At 39.6% G+C, this 22,190-nt stretch overlaps 1 long non-coding RNA gene across 1 annotated transcript in view; it reads right to left on the minus strand.

Moving 5' to 3' along the window:
• The window catches only part of LOC132424945 (uncharacterized), a 38,480-nt gene that overhangs the window by 15,773 nt on the left and 517 nt on the right, over positions 1–22,190 (minus strand). Inside the window, exons 2-5 of the long non-coding RNA XR_009519309.1 lie at positions 14,601–14,713; positions 13,871–13,900; positions 11,356–11,531; positions 10,611–10,708 (exon numbers count right to left, since the gene is read on the minus strand). This is a non-coding gene — a long non-coding RNA (uncharacterized lncRNA). The remainder of the gene's footprint in view (positions 1–10,610; positions 10,709–11,355; positions 11,532–13,870; positions 13,901–14,600; positions 14,714–22,190) is intronic.

Raw genomic sequence — 22,190 nt, forward strand, 5'->3', positions numbered from 1 at the left:
CCAGTTTTGCATTCGCGACCTCAAATCCCAAATGGGCACTAAACACTGGTGCGTATTTTACTACACTTTCTTGGAATATTTCTTTTCTCACTATCCAACATCACCACATCACACCTTTTTCTTCCTTCTCAAATCTACAACACTCCACCCCTGCCATTCCGCTCATTATCAGCTGATGACTGACTCTTACTTCAATGAGCAAGTAGAAGGACTGGGATGAGAATTCCCTAAGCTTCCCACCATCAAACATGCTACTTCTACCTGTGAAATCTACCTTCCTGCCTCCTCTTCCAATAGGTTAGGTGTTCCTGCTTCTATATGCTTCTCCACTGGTGCTTTGGATCACGTCCCCTGTCACCATTCCAAGGCTTCGGGCACAGGAAAACCTCCTCTCTCTCAAGTGATAATTTTAAATAATGAAAGATTCAACCAATCATGGACTGAAAATATTCAGGGGAAAACAAAAAAAATCCCAGAAAGTTCCAAAAAGCAAACCTTGAATTTGCCAGGGTCAGCAACTATTTACATAACGTTTACATTGTATTAGGCATTATAAGTAATCTAGAGATGATTTAAAGTATATAGTAGGGTGTGCACAGGTTATATGCAAATACTGCACCATTTTATATAGAGACCTTGAGCATCTTCGAATTTTGGTATGGGGGTGGGGGGAGATACGTGGAACCAGTCGCCCCCCTACCGTGCAGATATGAGGGACCACTGTAATACCAAGGGTCCTCAGAGATACAGTGAATGTGGGTCTTATTTTATCAGTTGAGTCTTATCAACACACTTTGTCAGGTTTCATGCAGCACAAAAGAAAAGGAAAACAGGAAGCAAGACCCCCCAAAAAGATGAAGAAGTTTGACTACAGTGACCATCCTCCCAACAAAGACTGCTGTGATTTTATCAGGTTTTCTTTAAAATCCAAACGCTTCTGGCTTACCCATTCTAATACAAAGTTACTGGAAAGAAGGAAGAACACTAAAGAATTTTGAAAAGTCAGAATTCTTGACTCATTGATCCTAAAAACAAATTTATGAAACAAATATAAGCAACATATTATGACTTTTTAAAATTTAAAAAGCCTATTAACTTATATAATCATACTTTACAAATATAAACTAATATAGCATATCAAATACATAAGAAGGCAGAAATTAATACATATGCCAAATACCATCTGAGGTAAAGATTAGTTTATCATTGACAGAACAGGGACCCAGACTAAACCAAAGTTATAAATAACAGAATCAGGATGATGCAAACCTTGTGTTTTATCCCCAACCCTACAGCACCTCCCTTGTGAGTGTAGGGGAGCAAAACCTGCCACCTCAAAATGTCTCTTTGGCATGCGGATTATTTTGAACTGAAAACAATCAAGGCCCAAAAGACTCAGGAGGAAACTTTGACCTTCCCCATAACTGCCTAAAAAACATTTAGATAGAGGGCCTATTCCAGGAAGGGAGCTATCCCCCGTATCCCTGTATATAGTAGGAACTAGTACAGTAGGAACTATAGTAGGAACTAGGTGTGTAGACAGGGAGGAACCTACCAAATTCCTCTCTGTGTCCCATGTCTCTTCCTGGCCCAGCAAACATTTATACACCAAACATTTGTTTTTCCATCTCCATGTGCATTGCCTTCCTCCCCTTTAAGTCCCAAACCACGACCCCCAACATCCTCTTTTGTCTTTAGCTGAAGATGGTATTTAAGGGTGAGGGTTTCAGCCATTTGAGGAGTCATTCAGTTTTTTGGGGTCTCTCCCATTGTACATATGTTATTAAAATTTTGTTTGATTTTCTCCTGTTAATGTGTCTCATGTCACTTTACTTCTTAGACCAGCCAGAAGAACCTAGAAGGGTAGAGAAAAATTTCTTCCTGCCCGACATGAATATATCTCATTATTCTTTCTCTGATTTCATAAAAACCTTAATAACTATCGTAACTTCTATGTATGCCTAAATTGTTGATACAGCAAATATCACTTTATCTAAAATATTTTAAAACACTGTACAAATTTAAACATAAACATTCTCAATGATTTCAATTGGTTAAATTAAACTTTATTTGGGAATTCCCTGGCAGTCCAGTGATTAGGACTCTGCGCTTCCACTGCAGGGGGCAATGGTTCGATCCCTGGTCAGGGAACTAAGATCCCACAAGCTGTGTGGTGTGGCAAAAAAAATTTTTTTTAATAAAAATATTAAACTTTAATTTAAGATTTTGATGGTCTTAAAAATATAAGATAATAATGTACAAGAGTGAAAAAAAAAATTGAACACTCAGCCAGAAATTCTATTTAGTCATACACTGGGATGATTCAGCTACATAAAGTTAGTTAAATCAAACATATGACCAAAACCTAATGAATATTTTTATAAAATAACTATATATAAGATGTTAGTATATTTGAGCCATGTTTGGTCCTATTCAGGGGAATGGAATGTTTTTCTGGACAAAATAGGAACTTTAATCCCACAGAAACTCTGGGAGACTGATGGTCTCCTCTCCCTGGCTATAGAGCAGGTCTCAGAAAGTCATGGATATTTTTCTGTTTTAAAGTCAGACATGGTATTTCAACAGCTTTTTACTATACCTTAGAACCAGATACAACTGCCTTCAGAGACATTTTTTCCTTCATCCTGAGTCTTCTCTTAATTTGTCCTCAAACGACCAGCCAGGAAAATGAGAAAAGTTTAATGTGCCAAGAGTCACAAAAACACCGTTCTGATAAGCACTGGGAGCAAGGGCATGTCTACCAACAGCTCTGATCTATTTCAGGAGCTCTCTACAAGAGGGTCCTAAGCTGAAGTTGTTTCTTTTGTTGTTTGTTTTTGTTTTTGCGGTAAGCGGGCCTCTCATCCCTGTGGCCTCTCCCGCTGCGGAACACAGGCTCCGGACGCGCAGGCTCAGCGGCCATGGCTCACGGGCCCAACCGCTCCGCAGCAGGTGGGATCTTCCCGGACCGGGTCACGAACCCATGTCCCCCGCATTGGCAGGCAGACTCTCAACCACTGCGCCACCAGGGAAGCCCCTAAGGTAAATTTTTCAGCCAATAAATTTGGTTTAAATATGAAGTGGATAACAGGATAACATCAGTCCAACCTTCAGGACTTTTCCACTTCCAATAATTACCTACAACAAAACCGCAGGGTACTTACACTTATCACCAGTAACAACCTTTCTGCAGAAACAACTCTTTCCTAAATACTTAAATAAAGAATAATAAAGGGCAACCGTCAGAAATGTAAAGACTCACAAAAATTTTGATCATTGTTCTTTGCCTACCACCCACAGAAAAACCCTTAAGCCTGAACTGTGGTTACAAGTTAAGTATACCATTAATTTTGAGCAGAAGAAACTATTAACATATCATCAGCTATCAATCACCCCAAGACTAAGTCTCTCCTGGCTGGAGTTGTCTTGTTTTGTTTTTGACTTATTTTTTTAAGTTAATGCTTAGGACCACATATTATTTTTCACAAAGAGAAAAGTACAAAAACTGTACTGACCTATGTGATTTATCATGGTTAACAAACCAATTTTAAAAAAGAAAAAAACTTTCAACAAAACATATTGCTGATTTTGGTATTAGGATAATGGTGGCCTCATAGAATGAGTTCAGAAGTGTTCCTTCCTCTGCAATTTTCTGGAATAGTTTCAGAAGGATAGGTGTTAACTCTTCTCTAAATGTTTGGTAGAATTCACCTGTAAAGCCATCTGGTCCTGTACTTTTGTTTGTTGGGAGTTTTTAAATTACTGATTCAATTTCGGTAGTTAATTGGTCTGTGTGCATTTTCCATTTTTTCCTGGTTCAGTCCTGGGAGACAGTACCTTTCCAAGACTTTGTCCATTTCTTGTAGGTTGTCCATTTTATTGGTGCATAGTTGCTCACAGTAGTCTCTTATTATGCTTTATATCCTGTAACTTCTCCTTTTTCATTTCTGATTTTATTGATTTGGGCCCTCTCTCTTTTTTTCTTGATGAGTCTGGCTAAAGATTTATCAATTTTGTTTATCTTTTCAAAGAACCAGCTTTTAGTTTCATGGATCTTTTCAACTGTTGTTTTAGATACCACTGTTTGCAGACAACATGATACTATACACAGAAAATCCTAAGGAAGCTACCAGAAAACTACTGGAGTTCATCAATGAATTCAGTAAAGTTGCAGGATACAAAATTAATACACAGAAATCTGTCACATTTCCATACACTAACAACGAAACAGCAGAAAGAGAAATTATGGAAACAATCCCATTTACCAATGCATCAAAAAGAATAAAATACCTAGGAATAAATCTACCTAAGGAGACAAAAGACCTGTATTCCAACAAACTATAAGATGCTGATGAAAGAAATTGAAGACCACACAAACAGATGGAAAGATATACTGTGTTCTTGGATTGGAAGAATCAATATTGTTAAAATGACCATTCTACACAAGGCAATCTACAGATTCAATGCAATCCCTATCAAATTACCAATGGCATTTTTCACAGAACTAGAACAAAATTTTTTTAAATTTCTACAGAAACACAAAAGACCCCAAATAGCCAAAGCAAACTTGAGAAAGAAAAACAGAGCTGGAGGAATCAGGCTCCCTGACTTCAGACTATACTACAAAGCTACAGTAATCAAGGCAGTATGGTACTGGCACAAAAACAGACATATAGGTCAATGGAACAGGATAGAAAGCCCAGAAATAAACCCACGCACTTACGGTCAATTAATCTATAACAAAGGAGGCAAGAACATACAATGGAGAAAAGACAGTCTCTTCAATAAGTGGTGCTGGGAAAACTAGACAGCTACATGTAAAAGAATGAAATTAGAACATTCTCTAACACATATACAAAAATAAACTCAAAATAGATTAAAGACCTAAATGTAAGATGAGATTACCATAAAATTCCTCAAGGAAAACATAGACAGAACACTTTGACATATATTGCAGCAATGTTTTTTGGATCTATCTCGAGTAATGGAAATAAAAACAAAAATAAACAAATGGGGCCTAATTAAACTTAAAAGCTTTTGCACAGCAAAGGAAACCACAAACAAAATGAAAAGACAACCTACAGAATGGGAGAAAATATTTGCAAACAATTCAACGGACAAGGGATTAATTTCCCAAATATACAAACTGCTCATACAGCTCAATATCCAAAAAACAAACAACCCAATCAAAAAATGGGCAGAAGATCTAAATAGACATTTCTCCAAAGAAGACAGACTGATGGCCAACAGGCACATGAAAAAAAATGTTCAACATTGCTAATTACTAGAGAAATGCATATCAAAACTACAGTGAAGTATGACCTAACACAGGTCAGAACAGCCAGCATCAAAATGTCTACAAATAGCAAATGCTAGAGAGGGACTTCCCTAGCAGTCCAGTGGTTAAGACCCCACACTTCCACTGCAGGGGGCATGGGTTTTATGCCTGGTCAGGGAACTAAGATCCTTCATGCCACACAGTGCAGCCAAAAAAAAGAAAAAAAAGGAAGAAAAAAAAAAAAGCTAGAGACGGTGTGGAGAAAAAGGAACCTTCTACACTGTTGGTGGGAATGTAAATTGGTACAGCCACTACAGAGAACAGTACGGAGGTTCCTTAAAAAACTAAAAATAGAGCTACCATATGATCCAGCAATCCCACTCCTGGGCATATATGTGGAGAAAAGTATAACTCAAAAAGATACATGCACCCCAATGTTCTTAGCAGCACTATTTACAATAGCCAAAACATGGAAGCAACCTAAATGTCCATCAACAGATAAATGGATAAAGATGTGGTATTTACATATATATATATATATATATACACACACACACACACACACATATACACAATGGAATATTACTCAGCCATAAAAAAAGAATGAAATATTACCATCTGCAGCAACATGGATGGACCTAGAGATTATCATACTAAGTAAGCCAGACAATGAAAGACAAGTATCATATAATATCACTTATGTATGGAATCTAAAAAAATCATATAAATGAACTTATTTATAAAAGAGAAACAGACTCACAGACACAGAAAACAAACTTGTGGTTACCAAAAGGGAAAGGGGTGGGGGGAGGGATAAATTAGGAGTTGGGGGTTAACATATAAACACTACTATATTCAAAATAGATAACCAACAAGGACCTACTGTATAGCACAGGGAACTATATTCAATATCTTATAATAACCTATAAAGGAAACTAATCTGAAAAAGAATATATATACACACACACAGGTATAACTGAATCACTGTGCTGTACACCTGAAACTAACACAACATTGTAAATCAACTATACCTCAATACAAAAACAGAAAGAAACAAAACAAATATTGATGAAAAAAATCAGGTAAGGTTTTAAAAGCTGCCCTGGGTAAAAAGGGTAATTAGTCTCGGTAACTCCAATTATGTTAATTCTTTTAGTAATTGTCAGATTATGGACACATGATTATTCCACTTAATTTGCCAAGTGATCTTCCCAGTGTGCATCTACAACGTTTGAGTTTTCTATAATTTCTTCCTTTATAAAACAGAGATGATATTGTTCCTTCCTTATTCTCTGTTTTTATTTGGGGGAGTAGGAAAAGCGCTGAACCAGGATTTAGGAAAGTCATTCTAGTACTGGAGTGTCACTTACTAATATGTGACATCATACTAACCTCAGTATCCTCATCTTTAAAACATAATGTTATTTTGCTTTTCTACTTCATATAGTTAAAAATAATATATGATCCAGCAATCCCACTCCTGAGCATATATCTGGAGAAAACTATAACTCAAAAAGATACATGCACCCCAATGTTTATATATTTATAGTTACAAATAACCATGAAATGAGATAATGCACATGAAAATAATCTCGAATTGTAATACCCTGTATAAAACTAAGATGCTATTAGCAGGACTTTACAGTGAAAGCCAAAGACACTATTTGGGCCTACGAATAGTCACAGCTCCATCATTTATAGATCTTAGATATGACCCTCAGTTTTTAAGGACTCCAAGTATTCATGTTTCCCTAACTCCATTAGCATATATCAGTCAAAAATCACTGACATTATGTTCCAGAAGCCTAATTCTTATTCCATGAAAGCCTGACAGACCTGAAAAGGATAAAAATCTGGCCTACGTTAATGCCTACACTCAATTATATAATAGTGCACATACCAAAGATTTCCAAAATGTATTTCAGAACAGCAACACTGGTTCTCAAGTAGCAAAATTAACACAGGCCTTGTCTATTTCCTCTTCTCTAATTGTTAACTGGCCACACTCTCGGACAGTCTTTTACCAATGACCTTCCTATTGACATCGACTTTATGGCATTCTGCATCTTTTGCAAATTTTGCTATTAGGCTTTGCATGACATGTGCATTGTATGTTAGTGATTGTTAATTACCAAGACTACTATGAAGTAGGAAGAGGGTTTTGAGTGTAAAATGCATTGGTTTTCAACTCATTAGTGGATGTTTTCCTATTTTGATGGCCTTAGCATCCCTGTGCACTCAGTGTGGAGACTATAGTAATGAATACTCAGATAACAAGGACATCCTATTCCTACCTCAAAAGGTTGTTCTGAGAATAAAGGTGAAATTCTGCTTGGCACACAGTAAGCCTCAATAAATGTTGCTTACTGGTAGACAGAAGGCAGTAAGCAGAAGCCATGAGGCAGAAACAAGGAGGGACAAAAGTAGTAACCAATTATGGAATAGGAAGACATCTACAAAGGGAAGCAAGGAAAGGAGTGCTGAGTCACAAGCATGACAGACAAGTACAATCACCCTTGGCTCCCAGAGCTGGGCCAGATTTTGAGCACTGCAGCCTTGCTCAGAGTTTCCTGGCTCTCCCTTCAGACTGCGTGTACACAGTGACAATACACTGCTATCACCTGGGGTAACCGAGGATGCCTCAACCACGAAATAACCAAACACACCAATGGGATCTCTTTGTTAAATTTTAGTCAACCAGACTTGCCTCTGGGGGAGATACTGACAAAAGAAAAGTTCCTTTCACTGAATGAAAGAGCCCCTTTCTTTTCTGATTTAACTGAGTCTCTTAACTGTTCTCTTCCTTCACTTTCAACAGATCCCAAAGGATACTTTCTCCACCTTCATGGGAAACACACACACACACACACACACACACACACACACACACACACACGCAGTTTCTTGGTAATATATTAAGTGTGTACAGCACTCCACAATTTACAAAGCATTGTATTTCACATCCAGGAGAGGAGAGTATAAAAATAACAAACTCTGGGAATGGAATATAGGGATTTTCATTTTTAATGAGATCCCTAGATGACTAGCCAATCCTTTTATTTCACATTTTTTCACTCACCAAACGAAAATCAAATTCCAGTTTTACCTTCCTAGGAAAATCTGCCCGTCATCTGAAGTTGTGGGTGTGTAAACACTCTTGAATCACACACACATAAACAGTCTCTTGGTTTATTAAATAAATTACTAAGAATAACATTCATGGGTTTTCTATTAATTAACTAATTCATTATTTCATTCAACAATTATATTGACCATGCAATTACCATGTGCCAAGCAATGTATTCAAGGCTGGATTTCACCAGCTCAACTTTCACGACCGACCTTTTACAAGCCATAATTACACAGCCAGGGTACCCATGAGGAGACCTACTGACGACAACCCAAACTGAGCTTCCCATAGAAACATCAATTCTACAGTGGAACAATTACAGGCTTGGGATTCAAACTCTGGCTCTGCCAGACTTCCTTGCTATTTAGTTGGGGCAGCTTCTTCAGGTCTCCAAGCATCTGTAAGATGGAGATAATAGCACCTACCTCACAAACGTGGAAGGATAAGAGAGAATGATAATAATATAGAGTGCCTGGTCAGTGTTTGGCACATATAATAGGTGTTCAATAAACAAAGCCTACTGCCTTTATTATGAAAGGGCCAGACTTTTTTCTAAGGAAGATTCTTGAAAACCCCATTCTCATGTATTTTTTTTCTTTTTTTTTACAGCAGGTTCTTATTAGTCATCAATTTTATACACATCAGCGTATACATGTCAATCCCAATCGCCCAATTCATCACACCACCATCCCCATCCCCCCGCCGCTTTCCCCCTTGGTGTCCATACGTTTGTTCTCTACATCTGTGTCTCTATTTCTGCCCTGCAAACCGGTTCATCTGTACCATTCTTCTAAGCTCCACATATATGCGTTAATATACGATATTTGTTTTTCTCTTTCTGACTTACTTCATCTCACGTATTATTAACGTTCTCATTTTTCAAATGGAGAAAAATTAAGCTCAGGGAAGTTAAATCCTTCATTCATGTATCAAGTGTGGTCAGCCCTTACTGTGTCCAGACAAGGGCTGTTCTCTGCAGATACAGGGATGCAAAGGACAGAGTCTCTGGCCTCAAGCACCACTGTCTCACAGAGGAAACGCAGGAGAAGCGAACCGCCCCAGAAGAGGGAAGCATGGGGCCGGGGCAGCACACAAGTGAGCTCACTCAGGATGCGGGGGGCCTCGAGGAGGCTCTCCAGAGGGGGTGTCCCGGCTGAGTCATGAGGGAAGTAACGTGACAAAAGCAGATACCCACTAGCAGCCTGGCTTGAATGAAACCAAATCCTTGTCTCAGACCCGTGAGTGTCCCACTACTCCACAGCTCCTGTGATTAGATTCAATTAACAAGGATTTTCTTAGCGCTTGCTTTATGGAAATGTCTGTACTGGATGGCAACAAAGGTGAATCATCATAGTTCTTATCTCACGATAAGACAGACATACAGATAACAAACTCAACCAATACCAAATCTAAGTTTGACCTTCAAAATCAGGTGCTGGACTTTCTGCTTGAGCTTTCACCTAGTTCTCAGACCCTTGGTGTGGATGCTAGTAACTCCTCCCGTGCCCTGGGGAAGCAGGTCAACAACACTGCCCACCCTGTGAATTGCCCACGCAGCAAAGCCAGACGGATATTATTCACCACCTCATCTGTGAATTATGATATAAATTCTCCAACTTCTGCAAAGGAGCTTCTTTTATCACTTGTAGGTACCACGAATTCTATATTTCACTGTGCACAGTGTTTCTGCTTCCTTGAAACTGTTCACAGTGGAAATATTTAAAATATTTTATGTAAGGTATCTACATCTTTATAACTGAATTTTTTCTTTAGTTTTCTTTTGAGTGCTTTCTTCAGCAGATTTGGGGACCAGAATTATGCCTGCCTCCAAAAAATTATTGGGGAGGGCTTCCCTGGTGGTGCAGTGGTTGAGAGTCCACCTGCCGATGCAGGGGACACGGGTTCGTGCCCCGGTCCGGGAAGATCCCACATGCCACAGAGTGGCTGGGCCCGTGAGCCATGGCTGCTGAGCCTGCACGTCCAGAGCCTGTGCTCCGCAACGGGAGAGGCCGCAACAGGGAGAGGCCCACGTACTGCAAAAAAAAAAAGAATTATTGGGGAAACTTCCTGTCATTCTGTGCTTTGGAGCGATACAGGAATTATCAGACCCTTAGCAGTTTTATTCAGCTCATCTGAAAAATCCATTGAACGTTGAAGTCACTACTCACTAACAGCAGTGCTCCCCATTCAGTACAGACTCACCTTCACACGCCTTCTCAACACTGCACTCAAATAACCATTGAGTGACAAACGTGCATGGGTTCATTTATCTTCAGTCTTTCTTCTACTGTATGTGGAATCTAAAAAGTAAAACAAACGAATGAATATAACAAAACAGAAACAGACTCAGATACAGAGAACAAACTGGTTACCAATGGGGAGAGGGAAGAGGAATGGGGCAAGACAGGTGAAGGGGATTAAGAGGTACAAACTACTAGGTATAAAATGAATAAGATACAAGGATGTAATGTGCACCACAGGGAATATAGCCAATATTTCATAACAACTTCATATGAGTATTATCTATAAAAATATTGAATCACTATGTTGTATACCTGAAACTTATGTAATAGTTGATTGTAAATCAACTATACTTCAAATTTAAAAGAAATTAAGACAAGTTATTTTCTGTGTATGGCTTTGACCACATTCCACAGCTTTTCGTAGATGACTGTCCTATTTTAATAATTTCTAAATAGGCTTTGACTTTTATTTTCATTTCCTCCTTGGCTTACAAGCTCTTCATCTCATACACTCTCCATATAAAACAAAACCCAGGGAAACACAGCATGTGGATCACTGGTACACCTTCTAAAATAATGTAATAGCCCCCTCACCCATGACCCCTATAGCACACCCTTGTTCAAACCTGTTGCTCCAAAAAGGAAACTTTTTCAGGTTACATTGAGGACACTGTCCACTTACTTCTCAAGAGGAACCAACTTACCTGCTATTCAAGTCTGATAGGTTTTTGCTTCCATTTGGTCCTTTCTGTTTCACATATTCCCCAAGTTCCATATTTCTTATACGTCAATGGTACATTTTCCTCTTTTACAGCAGTCCTACAAAGTTTCCTGTTTACTTTTCTTCTCTCTCTTTTTAATTTCTTCCCATTTCAGTGGACTGCGGGAAAGAACAGGAGGTAATTGCACAGGCTCAAGACAAGACCTCAAAGCAAAAATCCAGAAAAATTTTTGACCTCTTTTAAGTGTTACCCAATTGATCATACTCTTAATAAGGCTTTCTTATTTTTTTTCCTCTTCCTGAACCTAAGAAAATTATCTAAACGATAATTGTACATATTATACATTATAATGTTATAATAAATTGAACATTACAATCCAAATAATGACTGCTTATATGCGAACAGAAAGTCAGAGTTTAAAAGCAGTGAAAGTATAAAGGAAATTATTTTCTATCATTATGAAAGTTTTAAAACCATTAGGAAATGTTCTGTTTTCTAAAATCTACAATGCGTTAGGCCTCAGTCCATTTGTCTGACGGAAGCAAAAAAGAGGCAACCTATTACATAATGGTCCAAACTGGAAATTCCTAAAAACAAGAAACAAGCTACTTTTATATTAGATCTAATTTACTATTAAATTGTCTAATTAAGACAAATACACACACACACACACACACACACACACACACACACACACACACATCTATATGGCTTCATTCAAATATATATGGTAAGAGACAGTGAAAGGAAAACAAATGATAATACCGTGTGACCTTTTTAATCCTGTGGGGCTTTTTTTTTTAAAACATTTTTATTAGAGGAAATGTGAGATTTTTCACACGTTCATAATGTTTTAAATGAATAGCCTCTAAACCTGTAAACCTATTTACAATAGGTAAAAGTCAGATTTTTAAGAAAACCAACAAACAAATTATTTCATAAATTGCACACAGAAAAAATACCAACAGAAAGAATAGAAAACTTACAAACACTGCAAAGTTCAATGTTAGTATGGAAAGTTTATAAGGTTACAATAGGAATTTAATTACAGATATGGAGAACATATGAACCTCTGGCACAAGTCACAGTGGTAACAATGTCAAACGCCCTGGAAAAGTTACCATGCATGCATTCATTCACTCATTCACTCATTCATATGTCCACCCATCCATTCCCTCAGCAAATATTTACTGAGGATTCTCTATGTTCCAGGATATAATAATTTTTAAAAAGAAGAAGGAGGGGGAGGGAGAGAGAAGGGGGAGGAGAAAGAGAAATTGTCTAGTGATGAACAGTGACAAGAAACCAGGCAATTACAATTCATTGCGGTAAGTAAATTAACAGGTGCTATGACAGCACTTAAGAGGAGCACCTTATCCAGATATGTCAGTGGAGGGAAGAAAAGTGTGTAGGTGGTGTACACAAAGAAAGTTCACTTAAGCAATACCTGGAAGAGTATGAATCATACAGAAGAAAGTCAGATAAAGAGTGGAAAGAATGGAAAAAGGTCCAAGTAGAGGTAACAACATGAGCAAATGGCTAAAGGAAAGAGGAAGCATAGCACGTGGAAGGAACTACAAAATATTCAGTAGGCAGGGGCACAGAGAGCAAGGCAGCAGTGACAGAAGATCACGAAAGGCTTTCAGGAGCCAGATAGAAAGGATCTTGTAGGGCAATTTAAGGAATCTGGAACTTAAGGGTAATGACAAGCCATTAGCGGTTTTAATCAGAAAAGCAATAATGACCAGACAAGTGTTTTAGTAGAATCACGCTGCCTGAAAACGGATCATTCATTAGAGAGGATCAATTAGCAGGTGAGAGATCACTTAGAAGTTTTGCCTGGATCCATAAGAGAGATGAAGAGAGAATCAGGAAAGTGGAAATGGAGTAAAGAGAAGTTTATAGTTTCAAGATACATTTAAGAAGTAAAATTAATAGGCAGGATAAACTTGATATGAGACTGGGAGAGGGTGAACTCAAAGATAAACTCAATTTGTCTTTGGTAACTGAGATAGAGAACAAAGGCAAAGAAACAGGTTTAGGAAATGGGAAATGCTGTTTTCAACAAGTTCACTTGAACCGCCTATGAGTCATCTAGGTGAATCAAGCTAATGGACAATTAGCTAAAAAGGTCTGAGATGAGGAGAGAGATGAGCAGAGACATTTATCAGCACACAGACCACAGCTGAGTTTATGGGAGTGACTGCATAGCGTGAATGTGCAGAGCAAAAACAGAAGACATCTAAGGAACTTCAGCATTTAAGGGATAAACAAGCAGATGCTGCAAAGAAGGTGGAAAGAAAACCCTCTTCCCAAACAGAAAGTCAATTTGATATGCCTATAAAAATTCCCTGGCTTAGATCTGGGAGACCCACAGAGAAAGTTCTCCTGACCAGCTTAAACTCACGTCTTTGCTAAGCTTTCTAACATCTGATAGCCACCATCACCTGCCCACTTCTCTACCCTCCTCCAAAACAACTGACACACACACTCTTACCTTTTCATCAAGTTCATAAGCTCTTCTCTCCTGAAAATAAAAAACAGTCTGCTAAGAAGGTCTGTTTATATATTATATGACAAACAAACATTAAGTATTTAATGTTTAAAAAAAAAGGGAGACGCTCCACCCGGGTGGTAGTCTCACAAAGCAGAGACACCTCCCTCCAGAAGTCCCTCAGGTTTGCTACAGTCATCCACCAGCCCAAGGGATCATGATGTTCCCCAAGGGGCAGGAGAGCCAGGGTCTCCCAGAGGTGGAAAAGAGAAGACAAAGAACAAATTGACAAGCTGACTGAAATTCTGTAGCTCTCAGCTGCAGCAGGGTGTTTCAGGACAAGAATTAAAGGCTTATCACCTTTTGGAAAGACAGCACGAAGAATGACTCAGAGCATAATTCCTTGTACCTTGACATAAATGTTGATTTATTCTTTCAAGAAAACTCTACAATATGTTAAAAAAAAAATTAGCACTCTTAGAAAAAAACTGTCTCAGTCCTGCCAAAGATGAACTTTTCACACCAGCTTGAGCCCCACCAGATTCAAAATATGGAGTTTACTCACATATTTCCTGCTCTTCAGAGAGAGAAAAATGAAGACCTGCAAATATGAAGAGGCTTCCCTGGAATCCTGCAGTTACTCAGCATTTGGTCCTGCTGAATCAGTGTCTTTGACACCCAAGCCGTCGTTATTCCCATTGGACAGTGTATGCTGCGAGGAGTTTCTCCTCACCTGGTCAGCGGAGTGCAGGACTTCGGGAATGCTCGTTTAGCCGTCTCTGGGTTGGTGTCCACTGCAGTAAGAGTTCATCTCTGCCAACTCACGCGTCCCAACTTCACAGTGACCTGTGAGCCAAGCCACAGAAAGAGAAGAAATGGGTGACTAGATCAACTTCTACTCCATATCCCAATTCCGGAAAACCTACAGTCTCCCTCAGGATCATGTCTCCGAGAAGAGAAAAGGCCACCAAATGAAATGCCGACATCTCACAGTCAGGGTGAATTTTTAAAAATGCAAATTGGACAACTGCTCTCACAGCCAAAACACTGGCTGTTTTGTGCTCTGCCATTACCATGGGAATGACAGACCAGGTTTTACCACAGATTACAAGACAAGGATGAGAGATTCAAGGGGCAGAGCCAGGCACTGAGCAATACCAGCCTGTATCCGCTGAGCTCAAGACACAGGAGAAATCCAGCCAAGACCTGCAGAGCCACCCAGCCTCGCCGAGCCTGACTGACCAATCTCTAGCCTACTCCAAGCCGTATAAGTGAGCCCAGCCAGGGCAGGTGAAATGCCCAGCCCAGGCAAAGCCAGTGAACTCCCAGCCAACCTGCAGGCTCATCGCCAAAAAGACTGAGCTGTTAAGTGAGCCAGACAAAGCTTGGATGTCCCACGGCCTAAGGGTCAACTTCTGGGAGGAAAAGCTGCATCCAACATCTAATACCTCCAGAGATGATCATTCTGAACAGAAGCACCCTGAAGGGCTTCTGTATCATCAAACGTTTTACCACCTGCAAGAGTTTGAAAACATCATGTTTTCTTTGGTCACAGTTGGACTGCACATTCTTGAGGAGTGAAAACTTTTTAAAATTCCAATTATTTATTTCTTATTTTTCAAAGGTGAAATTGGTGAAGTTGAAGCCTCTCTAGTGTCCTCCATAATCTGTCCCCCATCCTTTCCCACATATGCTCAAGGCCATCCTGACGTGCAGGGGCTCTGAGAGCAGGAAGTCTTCTCTGGCCTGTTGGGCAATGGAAGACCTCCAGGGCCACAGAATAAAAAGGTAGTCAAGAGAAAAAGAAGTATTAGCCAATAATTTATTGTACTTGTCCCCTCTACTTCCCCTGCATTGAGGTCTACCCTAGTTACCAGACACAGGACTGGTTCCGGGCACACGCTTGCAGGTGTTGTCTACACTCTGTGCGGCCATCAGAGTCCTGGTAACCTGCATTGGCTCAGAATAGCCTAGGGGGTCTGCTCATGGCCACGATGCTCTGTGCTGCCCTGGTTCTGGACACGCTGTACCAGCCAGCGTCCGCCCTGCTAGGGAACATTAACCTAGACCTAGAGCCCATGGATTACTGTGGGAGATGGTGTTATTTATAGTCAGTCAGATTTTTAATAATTAAAGCCTATCTTACGCAAATAAAGACAGAGAACTAGCTACTGAAGTTCCTGCCCTTCTGGAGAAAAGACATCAAAATTTTGTCAAGTTTAACCTAATTCAAAAAGAATTTGGGGCTTCCCTGGTGGAGTAGTGGTTGAGAGTCTGCCTGGTGATGCAGGGGATGCGGGTTCGTGCCCCGGTCCGGGAGGATCCCACATGCCACGAAGCGGCTGGGCCCGTGAGCCATGGCCGCTGAGCCTGCGCGTCCGGAGCCTGTGCTCCGCAACGGGAGAGGCCACGACAGTGAGAGGCCCGCGTACCGCAAAAAAAAAAAAAAAAAAAAAAGGAATTTGAAGGACGTGAACCAACTTTAATGGAGGCCAGACTCAAGAACAAACTATCAGCAATAGAAAAACTGGAGGCCAATAATAAGGAGGTGGAATCTCCAACTCCTTGCTTAGGCTTAAAATACAGACCTTTACAAAAGAACTTAGCAAAAAGATATCTAAGCATTTAGAACAAGTTGACATTCAAGAAATATGCAGTCTTTGAAAAATTCAGCAAAACCCATGCAATATAAGTAACTACAAACAAAACAGCCTTTAAAGTGCACCAGAAAATCAAAGAACAACTTCAGACAGCACTAAAAAGATGCTTCAGATGACAATTCCCATCTTCGGGGAAGTATATAACTGCTTTCACAAGAAGCTAAAGAACGGACAGGAAGAGTGAGCAAACTTATTAATCAGAAAAAAAAAAAAACCTAGGGGGCTTCCCTTGTGGCTCAGTGGTTAAGAATCCACCTGCCAATGCATGGGACACGGGTTCGAGCCCTGGTCCTGGAAGACCCCACATGCCGCGGATCAACTAAGCCCGTGCACCACAACTACTGAGCCTGCGCTCTAGAGCCCGCGAGCCACAACTACTGAGCCCACAAGCCACAACTACTGAAGCCCGAGTGCCTAGAGCCCGTGCTCTGCAACGAGAAGCCACCGCAATAAGAAGCCCTCGCGCTGCAACGCAGAGTAGCCCCCGCTCCCCGCACCTAGAGAAAGCCCGCGCACAGCAACGAAGACCCAACACAGCCAATAAATAAATAAATAAACCTAAAATTCTACTGCATCTGGAACAAGTTCTAAATGATTAAGAAAGATTATTACTCAAGATGAGAGATCAGTCTGCAGTTCATGAAGAAGGCAACATGGATGCAGAACCTTGAAACTAGATATAAACAAACATATCAGAAAATGAAGACTTCTAATAAGATGAATTCAAAGCAGTTTTGATGAAACTGACTCATGTTGCTGGGTTAAACACGGCTGATCTAGGCTTGGCTAGGCCAGGTGACTATGCTCACCTTCACTAGGTTTATTTTAAAATTTATTTAAAAACTCTTGAAGAATGTGAAACCAAATGTACACTGCATTAACTGAAAGAGATAAAATAATTGAAGCACTGAAAGTCTGTAAGTCTCCAAATAAGCTTCGCTATGATCAGAAAGGGGGACGGTAGGGGGGAGAGGGGAATGTACTTAGAGAGGAACAGGGAGAACCACCAGAGGCAACTTAACATCCTTCCTACACTGCGCTGAGAAAAATAAATGAATTTTCACCAAATATCTAATGTAGAGAGAATTCACCTAGTGAAGATAGCGGAGAATTCTTTCAAAATATCAGTAGATGGAAATGTCAGCATGTGAAGAGCTAGACATTTCCAGAACATTTTTCAGGAAGAACTTACAACATTTCCAAAAGTAACCTTACATCCCTGATGTTCCCAATGGAGCATTTGGAAGAGCAAAAAGGGAGCACCAGGGAACCCCATGGATGAACAGACACCCAGAAAGCAGTGGCAGCAGGCAGTGATGGCAGAGTCCAGGGCCTAGAGCCTGGTGGAGAGCAGATGCATCCTCCCAGGGACAGGACCACAGACAGAAGAGCCCTCCACTGGCCACCCCCATCCTTAACACAGTGTGTCCTACACTGAAGCAAGCCAGAACTTGCCCTGGTACTCCTCGGACTGGTAGATACTCAGGGCCTTCTGATTCAACCCTTCCACCTGAATGGAAGACCTGCCACCCTAAGAGTAGCAGCAAATAGTGGGTGCTAGGAAAGCAACAACAAAATGGGAAAAAGAGACCTCTGGAAGAAACTAGTCCCACTACAAAGTTCTGCTGAACACTGGGTCTGGGCACTATGAGCTATCATCAACCCAGACACTCATGCAGTCCCCGCAATGTTTTCTTTTCACTTCCTCGCAAAGGAAGGCTGCTATAATTACTTCCACCCTCAAGATATGAAGCCTAGGCACGAGAAGGCTAAGCAATTTGCCTGGGCTCATAACTAAAATAATGCCAGGAACTGGGAACTAAAAGCAAATATCCCAATTATGGACAAAACCTCCAAACATCCTGCTCTGCTAAGGATAATTTATGAAAATAAAGGCAAAAGTACTGCGTCTTTTGAAGCTGTGGACGTGAGCTCAGCATTGAGGACTTGAACATTTATAACGAGGCAGTTGGGTCAGGGCCTACTGGCATCTCCTTGAAAGCATTGCTCTTTTATCAGTTAATTCGGTTAAGATCTGGGAATTTTTGTTGGTTTAAAAAAATGTGTTTGGGAGAGAAAATCCATGAGGTTTTAGGTTCTTGCGAAGTAGTCCATGGATCAAAGACCTTTGAAAGCCAGTGTCTAAAATGAATTAATACTCCCTACATAAGAAGAGTCAGCAAGCTGGAAATACCAGTACAAATGGATTCCTTATTTACTAGATGAAAAGAAGCCTTTCTTCACACTTAAAAAAAAAAAAAAGATTCTCTGCAACTGATATCATATAGACCTTTGAAATCTTGTATATTACAATGCCAATATCCCAAGATTTCAAAACAGTAATCAATAGACACTTGACATTTTCATGATTTGACAAAATTCTGTGCACAGAAATTAAAATCCCAGGAGAACAAATGCCAGGAAAGAAACCCCTAGTTTTACTGCAGTTAATAAGGTAATATGCCATCTATGTAACTTATTTCATCAGAAAGTGTTTCTAATCGCCTACTCTCCCCTGAGATTCCATGTGGCCCACTGTCACAGAAGAGAGCGGCAAGAGGCAGATACTGGAAATGTTCCCCCAAACCTAGACTTCATACTAAGTGTTCTTTAACTACAGGAACCTACTAGAGGTATTTCAATATACATTAGGATTTTTATTCAGGAAGAAAAAAAAAATCTGTAATCCTCCTGTTGTCAGTTTCCAAAGAGAATCCAGGTGCTTTACTTAGTAAGAGGGAATTATTAAATTTAAGAGGGAATTATTAAATTTAAGTAGGCCCTGCCTGCATCTGAAGTATGACATACTTCATACGATGGGTGAATTTAAGGCAGAGCCATGGAAGTGCTCTTACTGAAATTACCAATACAAGGACTAGTAAAATCGTTAACTCCTCTATAATACATGTCAAGTATTTGGTTGAAACTCTGATTCATTCCTGACAAAAACACTTTCTCTCTTAACAACTCCTAGGTATGAAAATTACCTTCTACGAAAAAGAGCAATTATGAATTTTAAATCTCAGACCATATTAGGAGTGAAGACTAGAGTACATAATCCTGTGGGATCATAAATTCATTCATTGTGGGTCATATGTTCCGTCTGTTAAAAGAATATTCCACCAATTAAAGTTAAATGAGAATAAGACCAAAAAGAAAAAAAGGACAAAAAAGACAAACAAAATGAGAAGACAGGTGTCACACTTCCTCAAATACACTAAACAATATGGATACTAAAAGTTTTCATTATTTCCAATTACTCATCACACCGTTTGACACAGGGCACTTAATTTCCTAATTTTTTTCCTTTTTTTAAACTTCTCACCAATTTAAGATTTCATGAGGTAAGCAACAGGTTTACAGCTTTTACAAATTTAGGAACTAAGATATCTTACTGACCAAAAAAGTAAAACACAGAGTAATACACAGAATGATCCTTTTCTTTTAAAGCATATATCCTGTTTCCTAAATTTCTAAAGCACAAGTATGAAAGTTATTATGTATAAATATTTTCAGATAATAATAGTTCTTATTAATAAATAGCATACAGTGGGTGCGGAAGAGAGAAGTATGGCAGGGGACACTTTTGCTTTCGGTAATCTCCTTTTGGTGTTACTAAAAACTTGTATTTTTTGTTTGCCTTCTTCTGTAACTTAAATTTTTTTAGATACAAAAAGTTCAAGGACCACCCTGCAAGCTTCCACCACTAACGCGCTCAGCAGACAGCCTCTCCAGTAGAGGGCACGGTAGACTCAACATGGGAAATGTATGTGTAGTTCATCAAGCCACTCTCAACTGAGGTTTTGCTGTGCAGTATTTACATCCTACTGCATTGTTTCTGCCTCCAACGCAAAATGGAAAGCATGTGTCATCTTCATATTAAGCAATCCCATTTACCTAAAAGACACTCCCAACAACAGCAAAAAAGGGAAGTCAACACTGCAGTTTTCGCTTTAAATGTACGTCTGCCTGCCTTAACTTCAGTTGTCATTCGGAAATGGTTTGCAAAAAAAGCAAATAGTTATATTAAAAACTGACAAGAAACATCTGGAATAGTCTATATTTAAACCAGCTACTTACATGGATATACATATACATTCACGACATACATTCACTGTCATGAATGTATTGAGATGATTAAACTTTTCTGGCTTGAAGATCTCTAAAAAAGTTCAAATCCTAAACAGTTTACTTATTTTCTTATTTGTTTTTTACCCAGGGAACATTTATAAAGTATCTGTTACGAGCTTGATACTCCACAAAGCTGTGACGTTATCTTGAATTTTACTAGTACTTACACATTTATAACCTAATAAACCCTGAATTAATCCTTTAATGATTTTTCTACCTTGAATAGCTATGCTTCCAGATATTTCCTTCTTCCACGCACATGCAAATCTTAAAGAAAAAACAAACTTTTGTATAGTACTTTAAAATTTGCAAAGGCCTTTCACGAAAGATTCCCATAATATACAGTGAGGCTGGCAAGAAAAACACATTCATTACTCTTAATAGAGATGAGAAACTGGTGCTCAGGGAGGTGGGATGCGACTGCCCCAGCAGTTACTTAGCATTTACTGGTGAAGCTGAGACTCTAACTACGTATCCTGACACAAGCCCAGCTCTCTCTCCTTGCTGCCTCTGAGTCAGAACTCCTGTCTTTTCCACTATGAGTGAATTCTACCATCCAAGGTTCTAAGTGAAAAACATATTGAGGTTTAAATTAGCAAGAAAAAGCAAGTGTCTGCATATTACACATAGTTAATAAATAAGTACTGAATCATCAGAAAGTGAAAATAGCTGTAGGAAATATGCAAAGTTCTTTCAGAGATGAAGTGCATAGGCTTGAGAAAAATTATATTCTTACATTTCACAAACATGCTTTCAAGTATTTATTACTGAAATCTAAATGATTTTCCTTTCCATAAGTGAGTACATGGCTGTCCTCTTTAGTAATAATTGCAGGTTTTACTCTCCAAGTCAAACTGGGAGCTCCAACTACTGGCAGCTCATCATAAGAATATGGTAAACTAGTCCCCATTTTCTTTTAACAGTTCTAATGCAAAGGAGAGAGAATATTTGCAGTCTAATACCTTGCTGTTAATCTCGCTGTCTACTTAGACGCTTGAGGGAAAACCACTAGAATATTCCACCGTACGGTTCTAATCATGTTATCTGATATCAAATCATTTTGGAGTTGAGATTATCTACTTGTCCTTACCAATCAAACCGTTTAACTCGTGCTACAGCAAGATGATTTTTGAAGACTTCATAGACTAAACTTATTCAAGCAAGCTGTTAACTTCTCCCTCCCTCCACCGCCACCTCTCCTTTTTGCCAATTAAATGTTCTGGCAAATTCTAAGGCAACTAAGAATGACTCAGGAGGAAATCTTGCATCCTTGCACTCTTACACTGATTCGGGTGTATGACAGCTGCGAGGTCTTGGTGTTTCCCTCTATCTCATCGTAAGGAAGTCTGTGATTTCTCTTTCTGTTCTGGAAGGACAGGCAGCCAAGGACTCCTGAGGGACAGTCTGCAACCCCACGGACAGACCCAGCCACGTGCCTGCTGGTGATCAAAACTGCACACCCAGTGAAAGCACTTTCTCCTGTCCCTTCCCTGACTAACGTTCATCCCCAAACGTGCTACGAGACGCCCAGG

This window comes from Delphinus delphis, chromosome 1 (assembly GCF_949987515.2).
Source record: "Delphinus delphis chromosome 1, mDelDel1.2, whole genome shotgun sequence".
Taxonomy (NCBI): domain Eukaryota; kingdom Metazoa; phylum Chordata; class Mammalia; order Artiodactyla; family Delphinidae; genus Delphinus; species Delphinus delphis.